A 13275-nucleotide genomic window follows, 5' to 3' on the forward strand; every position below is an offset into this window, starting at 1 on the left:
ATTAGTTCCACGGACGTTTCTGGATACAAGGATAATCTCCGCTGTACAATCCCAGTAATTACATCTTCCTCGCTGACCGGTGCAAGGGGCTCCGTTCCTTCCATGGATCCATCCATTTCGTCCAGCTCCAGCAGGTCAGCTATCAGCTCCCTCCGTGGTCTGTTGCTGGCGCTCCTACCACGACTCTCCAATAAATCTTTCAGTGTGGATCTTTTCAGCCTGGCGTACTGCGACTCCATTCAGCACTTGCTCTTTGGATAAAAGGACCATCCCACCGCTGCCACCAATGTAACGGCTACCCACTGGTAGTGAGGGGTATCGGCCGTTGGAGACGTCCTTTTCCCTGGCAAGCTGCGATATGCAAGTACCGCCGGTATCCCCGTCCAATAGATCCAGAGAGAGAGAGAGGGTTCCCCTTCCCGAATGAGACAAGGCTACGTTGAAGGGTCAAACAAGACTGACTTTTATTGCACATTTCACCTCACTTTTTATATGGTTACAAGCTTACATGAACAATGACACTCTCCGCCCCCTTCACACACATACTTTGAAATAATGACATTCCCTTGAATCAATCAGTCTCTAGACCATTTGGCTCCAATCTTATTTAACATGACTTGATCAGACAATAGAATTCAATTAACCTTTAAAACAATTAAACACTCCCACATCATCCCGTTAGCATACACCTGGCAGGAGGCTGTTACTACACAAAGGAGAGCCCATTAGCTATGTAAAGGGAATATTAGCATTCAGCAGTGAAAAAGTCCCTTGTATAATTAACCCTTTGAGCTCAGAATACAATGTGGTAAATCCAATTGTAACGAGCCATGCAGTTCCTTGTAGACCTCACTGTAGGAGTATTATAGGATGTCCCGGCAGAATAGTTCATACGTCCGTTACACCTGCCAACTCCCTCAACTCTCCCAACTCTCCCGACTCTCCTCTGACTCCCTCAACTCTCCCAACCCCCCAACTCTCCTCATTCCTCTGCGCATGTCCCTCATGTTGCTCTGATCTATAGAGTTGTATATAAAATGCACAAAAAGTGTTTTTCAACCCTAAACTTTTCGTCCAATTTCTAAATGGTCACATCGATCGGACTGAGATCTTTTATGACACGTTTTGCAGTTTGTGTGTTTTTTGCCCCCCCCCCCCATCGGTCTTATTAATGGCCGCTATGGACGTCAGCTGAAGGAAAGTTCTTAAAGGGGACGCAGTGACAAGTCGCAGACGACTCCTTTCATCACGTCTGGTGCTTTGCGATTCCCGGACTGCGTGGGAGTCTCGCCCCCGAGGAGAAGGCGACCCCCGGAACACGTCTGTCTGATCATTACGGCGACTCTCCCAGAACCGTCCCTCCCCTCCCCCCTCATTTTCCCACATAATGTATAGAATAAAAAATGTACAGAAACGCCTCATCTACCCAGAAAATCGCAGATCTCCGGGGACCGCAAATAAATCACAAAGCCGTGTTTTCTTTCCCGCGGGCGACTCATTGATAATATTCCCCCCCCCCCCATTGTTTACAATATCCGACATTTCTACATGTACAGCGATTTGGGTTACAGGACGCCGCGAGCGCCGCGACATTTTCCCACCCTGAAAATTATACATCAGAGTCCGCCGAAATAAAGACTCTACCAGAATGTCGCCCTATGGGGGGGGGGCAACGTGTGACATCATCAATAGAAAACACTAACGGGGGGGGGCAGCTCCGCATGGGAGCCAATCAGCTTCTTCCTTCAGCTTCTTCAATGAAGCTTTGACAATAAAAGCTGGAAGCTGATTGGCTCCCATGCAGAGCCGCACCGGATTCAGAAAATTGTATCTAAAAAATGATAATTATAGTATTAATTGTGTTGTTAATTCACCACTTGACCTCCGGAAGATTTACCCCCCTTCATGACCAGGCCATTGTTTACCATACGGCACAGCGTTACTTTACCTGACAATTGCGCAGTCGTGCGACGCTGATCACAAATAAAATTATGTATTTTTTCCCCACAAATAGAGATTTTTTTGGTGATATTTGATCATCTCGGCGGTTTTTATTTTTTGCGCTATAAACATAGAAATAAAAAAGATTCTTTTTACTTCCTGATAAAAAATCGAATTTCTTCATCAATTTCTCCCAAAACGTTTTCTGCTTCATATTATTGGTAAAAAACAAACCCCAATAAGTGTTTATTGATCCGTCTACACAAAATATCTACAATGGCCTGGATTCACATACATTGGCGCATATTTATGCCGCCATAGCGTATCTAATATACGCTACGCCGACGTAGCGCAAAGAGGCAAGCACCGAATTCTCAAAGCACTTGCCTCCCAAACTGCGCTGGGTTCCCTCGGCGTAAGCCGGCGTAGGTGGAAGTGGGCGTGAGTCATGCTAATGAGGCGTGACCCCATGCAAATGATGGGCCGAGTGCCATACAAGTACTTAAAACGAACGGCGCTTGCGCCATCCCATGACCGCATCTCTGTGCGCATGCTCAGAATCACGTCGGAACTACTTCCTAAGATACGACAGATCACTGCCTACGGCGTGAACGTAACCTACGCCCAGTCCTATTCACGTACTACGTAAACTACGTAAAATACGACGGCTGTTCCCTGGTCCATACCTTTGCATGAGTTGCGCCTCCTATATGGGGAAAAACTTTACGCCGGACGTACGACTTACGCAAAGCGCAAACTATGGGAAAGATTTATGGAATTTGTATTTATTACTAGTAATGGCGGCGATCAGGAACTGCGATATTGCGGCAGACAAATTGCAACCTAAGTGATATTTCCTTGCCGTCGCCCAGAGTGGCCCCTGTATCGTCTCTCTCTCGGGTTCTACACTCGGTGCCTGGGAAGGGTCTCTGGGTTTGTTCTCACTCTCGGTGATGAATGTATCGGCCCCTGTATCGCCCCTGTAGTGGCCCCTGTATCGGCTCTCTCCCGGGTTCCTGGGAAGGGTCTCGGGGTTTATTTTGACTCTCGGTGATGAATGTATCGGCCCCTGTATCGGCTCTCTCCCGGGTTCCTGGGAAGGGTCTCGGGGTTTGTTTTGACTCTCTGTGATAAATGTATCGGCCCCTGTAGTGGCCCCTGTATCGGCTCTCTCCCGGGTTCCTGGGAAGGGTCTCTGGGTTTGTTCTCACTCTCGGTGATGAATGTATCGGCCCCTGTATCGCCCCTGTAGTGACCCCTGTATCGGCTCTCTCCCAGGTTCCTGGGAAGGGTCTCGGGGTTTGTTTTGACTCTCGGTGATGAATGTATCGGCCCCTGTATCGGCTCTCTCCCGGGTTCCTGGGAAGGGTCTCGGGGTTTGTTCTCACTCTTGGTGATGAATGTATCGGCTCCTGTATCGCCCCTGTAGTGGCCCCTGTATCGGCTCTCTCCCGGGTTCCTGGGAAGGGTCTCGGGGTTTGTTTTGACTCTCGGTGATGAATGTATCGGCCCCTGTATCGGCTCTCTCCCGGGTTCCTGGGAAGGGTCTCGGGGTTTGTTCTCACTCTTGGTGATGAATGTATCGGCTCCTGTATCGCCCCTGTAGTGGCCCCTGTATCGGCTCTCTCCCGGGTTCCTGGGAAGGGTCTCGGGGTTTGTTTTGACTCTCGGTGATGAATGTATCGGCCCCTGTATCGGCTCTCTCCCGGGTTCCTGGGAAGGGTCTCGGAGTTTGTTCTCACTCTCGGTGATGAATGTATCGGCCCCTGTATCGGCTCTCTCCCGGGTTCCTGGGAAGGGTCTCGGGGTTTGTTCTCACTCTTGGTGATGAATGTATCGGCTCCTGTATCGCCCCTGTAGTGGCCCCTGTATCGGCTCTCTCCCGGGTTCCTGGGAAGGGTCTCGGGGTTTGTTTTGACTCTCGGTGATGAATGTATCGGCCCCTGTATCGGCTCTCTCCCGGGTTCCTGGGAAGGGTCTCGGGGTTTGTTCTCACTCTCGGTGATGAATGTATCGGCCCCTGTATCGGCTCTCTCCCGGGTTCCTGGGAAGGGTCTCGGGGTTTGTTCTCACTCTCGGTGATGAGTGTATCGGCCCCTGTATCGGCTCTCTCCCGGGTTCCTGGGAAGGGTCTCGGGGTTTGTTCTCACTCTCGGTGATGAATGTATCGGCCCCTGTATCGCCCATGTATCGGCTCTCTCCAGGGTTCCTGGGAAGGGTCTCGGGGTTTGTTCTCACTCTCGGTGATGAATGTATCGGCCCCTGTATCGGCTCTCTCCCGGGTTCCTGGGAAGGGTCTCAGGGTTTGTTCTCACTCTTGGTGATGAATGTATCGGCCCCTGTATCGGCTCTCTCCCGGGTTCCTGGGAAGGGTCTCGGGGTTTGTTCTCACTCTCGGTGATGAGTGTATCGGCCCCTGTATCGCCCCTGTATCGGCTCTCTCCCGGGTTTCTGGGAAGGGTCTCGGGGTTTGTTCTCACTCTTGGTAATGAATGTATCGGCCCCTGTATCGGCTCTCTCCCGGGTTCCTGGGAAGGGTCTCTGGGTTTGTTCTCACTCTCGGTGATGAATGTATCGGCCCCTGTATCGGCTCTCTCCCGGGTTCCTGGGAAGGGTCTCGGGGTTTGTTCTCACTCTCGGTGATGAATGTATCGGCCCCTGTATCGGCTCTCTCCCGGGTTCCTGGGAAGGGTCTCAGGGTTTGTTCTCACTCTCGGTGATGAATGTATCGGCCCCTGTATCGGCTCTCTCCCGGGTTCCTGGGAAGGGTCTCGGGGTTTGTTCTCACTCTCGGTGATGAATGTATCGGCCCCTGTATCGGCTCTCTCCCGGGTTCCTGGGAAGGGTCTCGGGGTTTGTTCTCACTCTCGGTGATGAATGTATCGGCCCCTGTATCGGCTCTCTCCCGGGTTCCTGGGAAGGGTCTCAGGGTTTGTTCTCACTCTCGGTGATGAATGTATCGGCCCCTGTAGTGGCCCCTGTATCGGCTCTCTCCCGGGTTCCTGGGAAGGGTCTCGGGGTTTGTTCTCACTCTCTGTGATGAATGTATCGGCCCCTGTAGTGGCCCCTGTATCGGCTCTCTCCCGGGTTCCTGGGAAGGGTCTCGGGGTTTGTTCTCACTCTCGGTGATGAGTGTATCGGCCCCTGTATCGGCTCTCTCCCGGGTTCCTGGGAGGGGTCTCGGGGTTTGTTCTCACTCTCGGTGATGAGTGTATCGGCTCTCTCCTGGGTTCCTGGGAAGGGTCTCAGGGTTTGTTCTCACTCTCGGTGATGAGTGTATCGGCCCCTGTATCGGCTCTCTCCCGGGTTCCTGGGAAGGGTCTCGGGGTTTGTTCTCACTCTCGGTGATGAGTGTATCGGCCCCTGTATCGGCTCTCTCCCGGGTTCCTGGGAGGGGTCTCGGGGTTTGTTCTCACTCTCGGTGATGAGTGTATCGGCTCTCTCCTGGGTTCCTGGGAAGGGTCTCAGGGTTTGTTCTCACTCTCGGTGATGAATGTATCGGCCCCTGTATCGGCTCTCTCCCGGGTTCCTGGGAAGGGTCTCGGGGTTTGTTCTCACTCTCGGTGATGAATGTATCGGCCCCTGTATCGGCTCTCTCCCGGGTTCCTGGGAAGGGTCTCGGGGTTTGTTCTCACTCTCGGTGATGAATGTATCGGCCCCTGTATCGGCTCTCTCCCGGGTTCCTGGGAAGGGTCTCAGGGTTTGTTCTCACTCTCGGTGATGAATGTATCGGCCCCTGTATCGGCTCTCTCCCGGGTTCCTGGGAAGGGTCTCGGGGTTTGTTCTCACTCTCGGTGATGAATGTATCGGCCCCTGTATCGGCTCTCTCCCGGGTTCCTGGGAAGGGTCTCGGGGTTTGTTCTCACTCTCGGTGATGAATGTATCGGCCCCTGTATCGGCTCTCTCCCGGGTTCCTGGGAAGGGTCTCGGGGTTTGTTCTCACTCTCGGTGATGAATGTATCGGCCCCTGTATCGGCTCTCTCCCGGGTTCCTGGGAAGGGTCTCGGGGTTTGTTCTCACTCTCTGTGATGAATGTATCGGCCCCTGTATCGGCTCTCTCCCGGGTTCCTGGGAAGGGTCTCGGGGTTTGTTCTCACTCTCGGTGATGAATGTATCGGCCCCTGTATCGGCTCTCTCCCGGGTTCCTGGGAAGGGTCTCGGGGTTTGTTCTCACTCTCGGTGATGAGTGTATCGGCCCCTGTATCGGCTCTCTCCCGGGTTCCTGGGAGGGGTCTCGGGGTTTGTTCTCACTCTCGGTGATGAGTGTATCGGCTCTCTCCTGGGTTCCTGGGAAGGGTCTCAGGGTTTGTTCTCACTCTCGGTGATGAGTGTATCGGCCCCTGTATCGGCTCTCTCCCGGGTTCCTGGGAAGGGTCTCGGGGTTTGTTCTCACTCTCGGTGATGAGTGTATCGGCCCCTGTATCGGCTCTCTCCCCGGGTTCCTGGGAAGGGTCTCGGGGTTTGTTCTCACTCTCGGTGATGAATGTATCGGCCCCTGTATCGGCTCTCTCCCGGGTTCCTGGGAAGGGTCTCAGGGTTTGTTCTCACTCTCGGTGATGAATGTATCGGCCCCTGTATCGGCTCTCTCCCGGGTTCCTGGGAAGGGTCTCGGGGTTTGTTCTCACTCTCGGTGATGAGTGTATCGGCCCCTGTATCGGCTCTCTCCCGGGTTCCTGGGAAGGGTCTCGGGGTTTGTTTTGACTCTCGGTGATGAATGTATCGGCCCCTGTAGTGGCCCCTGTATCGGCTCTCTCCCGGGTTCCTGGGAAGGGTCTCGGGGTTTGTTCTCACTCTCGGTGATGAGTGTATCGGCCCCTGTATCGGCTCTCTCCCGGGTTCCTGGGAGGGGTCTCGGGGTTTGTTCTCACTCTCGGTGATGAGTGTATCGGCTCTCTCCTGGGTTCCTGGGAAGGGTCTCAGGGTTTGTTCTCACTCTCGGTGATGAGTGTATCGGCCCCTGTATCGGCTCTCTCCCGGGTTCCTGGGAAGGGTCTCGGGGTTTGTTCTCACTCTCGGTGATGAGTGTATCGGCCCCTGTATCGGCTCTCTCCCGGGTTCCTGGGAGGGGTCTCAGGGTTTGTTCTCACTCTCGGTGATGAGTGTATCGGCCCCTGTATCGGCTCTCTCCCGGGTTCCTGGGAAGGGTCTCAGGGTTTGTTCTCACTCTCGGTGATGAGTGTATCGGCCCCTGTATCGGCTCTCTCCCGGGTTCCTGGGAAGGGTCTCGGGGTTTGTTCTCACTCTCGGTGATGAGTGTATCGACCCCTGTATCGGCTCTCTCCCGGGTTCCTGGGAAGGGTCTCGGGGTTTGTTCTCACTCTCGGTGATGAATGTATCGGCCCCTGTATCGCCCCTGTATCGGCTCTCTCCCGGGTTCCTGGGAAGGGTCTCGGGGTTTGTTCTCACTCTCGGTGATGAATGTATTGGCCCCTGTATCGGCTCTCTCTCGGGTTCCTGGGAAGGGTCTCGGGGTTTGTTCTCACTCTCGGTGATGAATGTATTGGCCCCTGTATCGCCCCTGTATCGGCTCTCTCTCGGGTTCCTGGGAAGGGTCTCGGGGTTTGTTCTCACTCTCGGTGATGAATGTATCGGCCCTCTCTCGGGTTCCTGGGAAGGGTCTCGGGGTTTGTTCTCACTCTCTGTGATGAATGTATAGGCCCCTGTATCGCCCCTGTATCGGCTCTCTCCCGGGTTCCTGGGAAGGGTCTCGGGGTTTGTTCTCACTCTCGGTGATGAGTGTATCGGCCCCTGTATCGGCTCTCTCCCGGGTTCCTGGGAAGGGTCTCAGGGTTTGTTCTCACTCTCGGTGATGAGTGTATCGGCCCCTGTATCGGCTCTCTCCCGGGTTCCTGGGAAGGGTCTCGGGGTTTGTTCTCACTCTCGGTGATGAGTGTATCGGCCCCTGTATCGGCTCTCTCCCGGGTTCCTGGGAAGGGTCTCGGGGTTTGTTCTCACTCTCGGTGATGAATGTATCGGCCCCTGTATCGGCTCTCTCCCGGGTTCCTGGGAAGGGTCTCGGGGTTTGTTCTCACTCTCGGTGATGAATGTATCGGCCCCTGTATCGGCTCTCTCCTGGGTTCCTGGGAAGGGTCTCAGGGTTTGTTCTCACTCTCGGTGATGAGTGTATCGGCCCCTGTATCGGCTCTCTCCCGGGTTCCTGGGAAGGGTCTCGGGGTTTGTTCTCACTCTCGGTGATGAGTGTATCGGCCCCTGTATCGGCTCTCTCCCGGGTTCCTGGGAAGGGTCTCGGGGTTTGTTCTCACTCTCGGTGATGAATGTATCGGCCCCTGTATCGCCCCTGTATCGGCTCTCTCCCGGGTTCCTGGGAAGGGTCTCGGGGTTTGTTTTCACTCTCGGTGATGAATGTATTGGCCCCTGTATCGGCTCTCTCTCGGGTTCCTGGGAAGGGTCTCGGGGTTTGTTCTCACTCTCGGTGATGAATGTATCGGCCCCTGTATCGCCCCTGTATCGGCTCTCTCTCGGGTTCCTGGGAAGGGTCTCGGGGTTTGTTCTCACTCTCGGTGATGAATGTATCGGCCCCTGTATCGGCTCTCTCTCGGGTTCCTGGGAAGGGTCTCGGGGTTTGTTCTCACTCTCGGTGATGAATGTATCGGCCCTCTCTTGGGTTCCTGGGAAGGGTCTCGGGGTTTGTTCTCACTCTCTGTGATGAATGTATCGGCCCCTGTATCGCCCCTGTATCGGCTCTCTCCCGGGTTCCTGGGAAGGGTCTCGGGGTTTGTTCTCACTCTCGGTGATGAATGTATTGGCCCCTGTATCGGCTCTCTCTCGGGTTCCTGGGAAGGGTCTCGGGGTTTGTTCTCACTCTCGGTGATGAATGTATCGGCCCCTGTATCGCCCCTGTATCGGCTCTCTCTCGGGTTCCTGGGAAGGGTCTCGGGGTTTGTTCTCACTCTCGGTGATGAATGTATCGGCCCCTGTATCGGCTCTCTCTCGGGTTCCTGGGAAGGGTCTCGGGGTTTGTTCTCACTCTCGGTGATGAATGTATCGGCCCCTGTATCGGCTCTCTCTCGGGTTCCTGGGAAGGGTCTCGGGGTTTGTTCTCACTCTCGGTGATGAATGTATCGGCCCTGTATCGGCCCTCTCTCGGGTTCCTGGGAAGGGTCTCGGGGTTTGTTCTCACTCTCGGTGATGAATGTATCGGCCCCTGTATCGGCTCTCTCTCGGGTTCCTGGGAAGGGTCTCGGGGTTTGTTCTCACTCTCGGTGATGAATGTATCGGCCCTGTATCGGCCCTCTCTCGGGTTCCTGGGAAGGGTCTCGGGGTTTGTTCTCACTCTCTGTGATGAATGTATCGGCCCCTGTATCGCCCCTGTATCGGCTCTCTCCCGGGTTCCTGGGAAGGGTCTCGGGGTTTGTTCTCACTCTCGGTGATGAATGTATCGGCCCCTGTATCGGCTCTCTCTCGGGTTCCTGGGAAGGGTCTCAGGGTTTGTTCTCACTCTCGGTGATGAGTGTATCGGCCCCTGTATCGGCTCTCTCCTGGGTTCCTGGGAAGGGTCTCAGGGTTTGTTCTCACTCTCGGTGATGAGTGTATCGGCCCCTGTATCGGCTCTCTCCCGGGTTCCTGGGAAGGGTCTCGGGGTTTGTTCTCACTCTCGGTGATGAGTGTATCGGCCCCTGTATCGGCTCTCTCCCGGGTTCCTGGGAAGGGTCTCGGGGTTTGTTCTCACTCTCTGTGATGAATGTATCGGCCCCTGTATCGGCTCTCTCTCGGGTTCCTGGGAAGGGTCTCGGGGTTTGTTCTCACTCTCGGTGATGAATGTATCGGCCCCTGTATCGCCCCTGTATCGGCTCTCTCTCGGGTTCCTGGGAAGGGTCTCGGGGTTTGTTCTCACTCTCGGTGATGAATGTATCGGCCCCTGTATCGGCTCTCTCCCGGGTTCCTGGGAAGGGTCTCGGGGTTTGTTCTCACTCTCGGTGATGAGTGTATCGGCCCCTGTATCGGCTCTCTCCCGGGTTCCTGGGAAGGGTCTCGGGGTTTGTTCTCACTCTCTGTGATGAATGTATCGGCCCCTGTATCGGCTCTCTCTCGGGTTCCTGGGAAGGGTCTCGGGGTTTGTTCTCACTCTCGGTGATGAATGTATCGGCCCCTGTATCGCCCCTGTATCGGCTCTCTCTCGGGTTCCTGGGAAGGGTCTCGGGGTTTGTTCTCACTCTCGGTGATGAATGTATCGGCTCTTTGTCTCTCACATTACTGGAATATTTGGAGTTTGGCCCCCGGGCTCCTCTCGGCCCGTGTGTCGTGTGTTTGGAGGAAGATGTACGGCTGGAAGGTTGCGGATTTCTCGGGGCGTCTCTTGGCTCCGGTGGAAGGATTGCGTATGCGGGGCGAGCGGCGACTTGCACGCCGGCGATGTTCTCTGGCACTTTCACCCAACACAGAACGGGGCAGGATGTGGGGGTTGGGGCCCCGCAGGTACACAGGGTCCCACGTACGGTAATAACGGATCCTCCTCACTTTATCTCTTCATCAAACAATAGAAATGTTACAATAAAAATTAATCCTCAGCAAATTGGCCGCTCCGCATCGCCCTCCGTACATTGAACCCTTCCACAAGTTGTGGCTTCCTGATCATGTGATCACTCGGTGATGAATGTATTGGCCCCTGTATCAGCCCCTGTATCGGCCCCTGTAGTGGCCCCTGTATCGGCCCCTGTATCAGCCCCTGTATCGGCCCCTGTATCGGCCCCTGTAGTGGCCCCCGTATCGTCCCCTGTATCAGCCCCTGTAGTGGCCCCTGTATCGGCCCCTGTATCAGCCCCTGTATCGGCCCCTGTAGTGGCCCCCGTATCGTCCCCTGTATCGGCCCCTGTATCGTCCCCTGTATCGGCCCCTGTATCGGCCCCTGTATCACTATGTTTGGCTGTTACAGTGGTCACATGATTGGCAGCCTGCCCCCCCCCCCACTGGTCCCGACTGGCTCTACGTAAAAGGAATAAAAACCACCAAAGGTGGTGAAGTCCAGACAATCAATGAAGACGAGAAGATGGATATAAAAGCCAAAACAGTTCCACAAGAATCGGTGAATGGAGTAAATGTATGGAAAGGGGATCCTCATGGGAGGGGTTAAATCATTTAGCCGTGCTGCTCCATGCGCTTTCTCTTTTACTCTTGTCTGATTGGCTATACACCGAACATATAGGGGACAGGTTTGGACATCACATTGTAGGGAGGTGATACCAAGGAATTGATGGCCCCACAATAGAAAGGTGAGTGATCTGGTGGCGCCCCCTAGCAGGTGACATGGGCTCATCCAAGGAGGAGGAGTTCCTGTGGGTGGAGACTCCGGTGGTCCCGGTTCGCTTCTCTGCATCTGCCCCTCGAAGTGTAATCTTTCCCAAAAAAATGCATTCGAAAGATCACTGCGCAAATACCGTGTGACACAAAATATTGCAACATCCGCCATTTTATTCTCAAGGGTCTCTGCTAAAAAAATGATATAATGTTTGGGGGTTCGGAGTAATTTTATCAAAAAAATATGTATTTTAGCTTTGAAAGAAACAAGTGTCAGAAAAAGGTTTAGTCTTTAAGGGTTAAACTTCCCTCATCTACAGACAGAAGTTCATTCCTTTCACCCAAGAAGGAAAAGTTACATTGTTTCCAGTTCTCTAACACTGCGGACAATGTTGTGATGGATTGGCCGAGAAATTCCTCCACTTCTCATATTTCATTTATTAAATTGGAGTTCAGCACTTTCCCCGGGCGGCTTATCCTGCAAGGAATGACTCTCAGCAGAGATCCAATGATTGGAGTTCAGCACTTTCCCCGGACGGCTTATCCTGCAAGGAATGACTCTCAGCAGAGATCCAATGATTGGAGTTCAGCACTTTCCCCGGACGGCTTATCCTGCAAGGAATGACTCTCAGCAGAGATCCAATGATTGGAGTTCAGCACTTTCCCCGGACGGCTTATCCTGCAAGGAATGACTCTCAGCAGAGATCCAATGATTGGAGTTCAGCACTTTCCCTGGACGGCTTATCCTGCAAGGAATGACTCTCAGCAGAGATCCAATGATTGGAGTTCAGCACTTTCCCCGGACGGCTTATCCTGCAAGGAATGACTCTCAGCAGAGATCCAATGATTGGAGTTCAGCACTTTCCCCGGACGGCTTATCCTGCAAGGAATGACTCTCAGCAGAGATCCAATGATTGGAGTTCAGCACTTTCCCCGGGCGGCTTATCCTGCAAGGAATGACTCTCAGCAGAGATCCAATGATTGGAGTTCAGCACTTTCCCCGGACGGCTTATCCTGCAAGGAATGACTCTCAGCAGAGATCCAATGATTGGAGTTCAGCACTTTCCCCGGACGGCTTATCCTGCAAGGAATGACTCTCAGCAGAGATCCAATGATTGGAGTTCAGCACTTTCCCCGGACGGCTTATCCTGCAAGGAATGACTCTCAGCAGAGATCCAATGATTGGAGTTCAGCACTTTCCCCGGACGGCTTATCCTGCAAGGAATGACTCTCAGCAGAGATCCAATGATTGGAGTTCAGCACTTTCCCCGGGCGGCTTATCCCGCAAGGAATGACTCTCAGCAGAGATCCAATGATTGGAGTTCAGCACTTTCCCCGGACGGCTTATCCTGCAAGGAATGACTCTCAGCAGAGATCCAATGATTGGAGTTCAGCACTTTCCCCGGACGGCTTATCCTGCAAGGAATGACTCTCAGCAGAGATCCAATGATTGGAGTTCAGCACTTTCCCCGGACGGCTTATCCTGCAAGGAATGACTCTCAGCAGAGATCCAATGATTGGAGTTCAGCACTTTCCCCGGACGGCTTATCCTGCAAGGAATGACTCTCAGCAGAGATCCAATGATTGGAGTTCAGCACTTTCCCTGGACGGCTTATCCTGCAAGGAATGACTCTCAGCAGAGATCCAATGATTGGAGTTCAGCACTTTCCCCGGACGGCTTATCCTGCAAGGAATGACTCTCAGCAGAGATCCAATGATTGGAGTTCAGCACTTTCCCCGGACGGCTTATCCTGCAAGGAATGACTCTCAGCAGAGATCCAATGATTGGAGTTCAGCACTTTCCCCGGACGGCTTATCCTGCAAGGAATGACTCTCAGCAGAGATCCAATGATTGGAGTTCAGCACTTTCCCTGGACGGCTTATCCTGCAAGGAATGACTCTCAGCAGAGATCCAATGATTGGAGTTCAGCACTTTCCCCGGACGGCTTATCCTGCAAGGAATGACTCTCAGCAGAGATCCAATGATTGGAGTTCAGCACTTTCCCCGGGCGGCTTATCCTGCAAGGAATGACTCTCAGCAGAGATCCAATGATTGGAGTTCAGCACTTTCCCCGGACG

Source organism: Rana temporaria, chromosome 12 (assembly GCF_905171775.1).
Source record: "Rana temporaria chromosome 12, aRanTem1.1, whole genome shotgun sequence".
In the NCBI taxonomy this organism is placed as follows: Eukaryota; Metazoa; Chordata; class Amphibia; order Anura; family Ranidae; genus Rana; species Rana temporaria.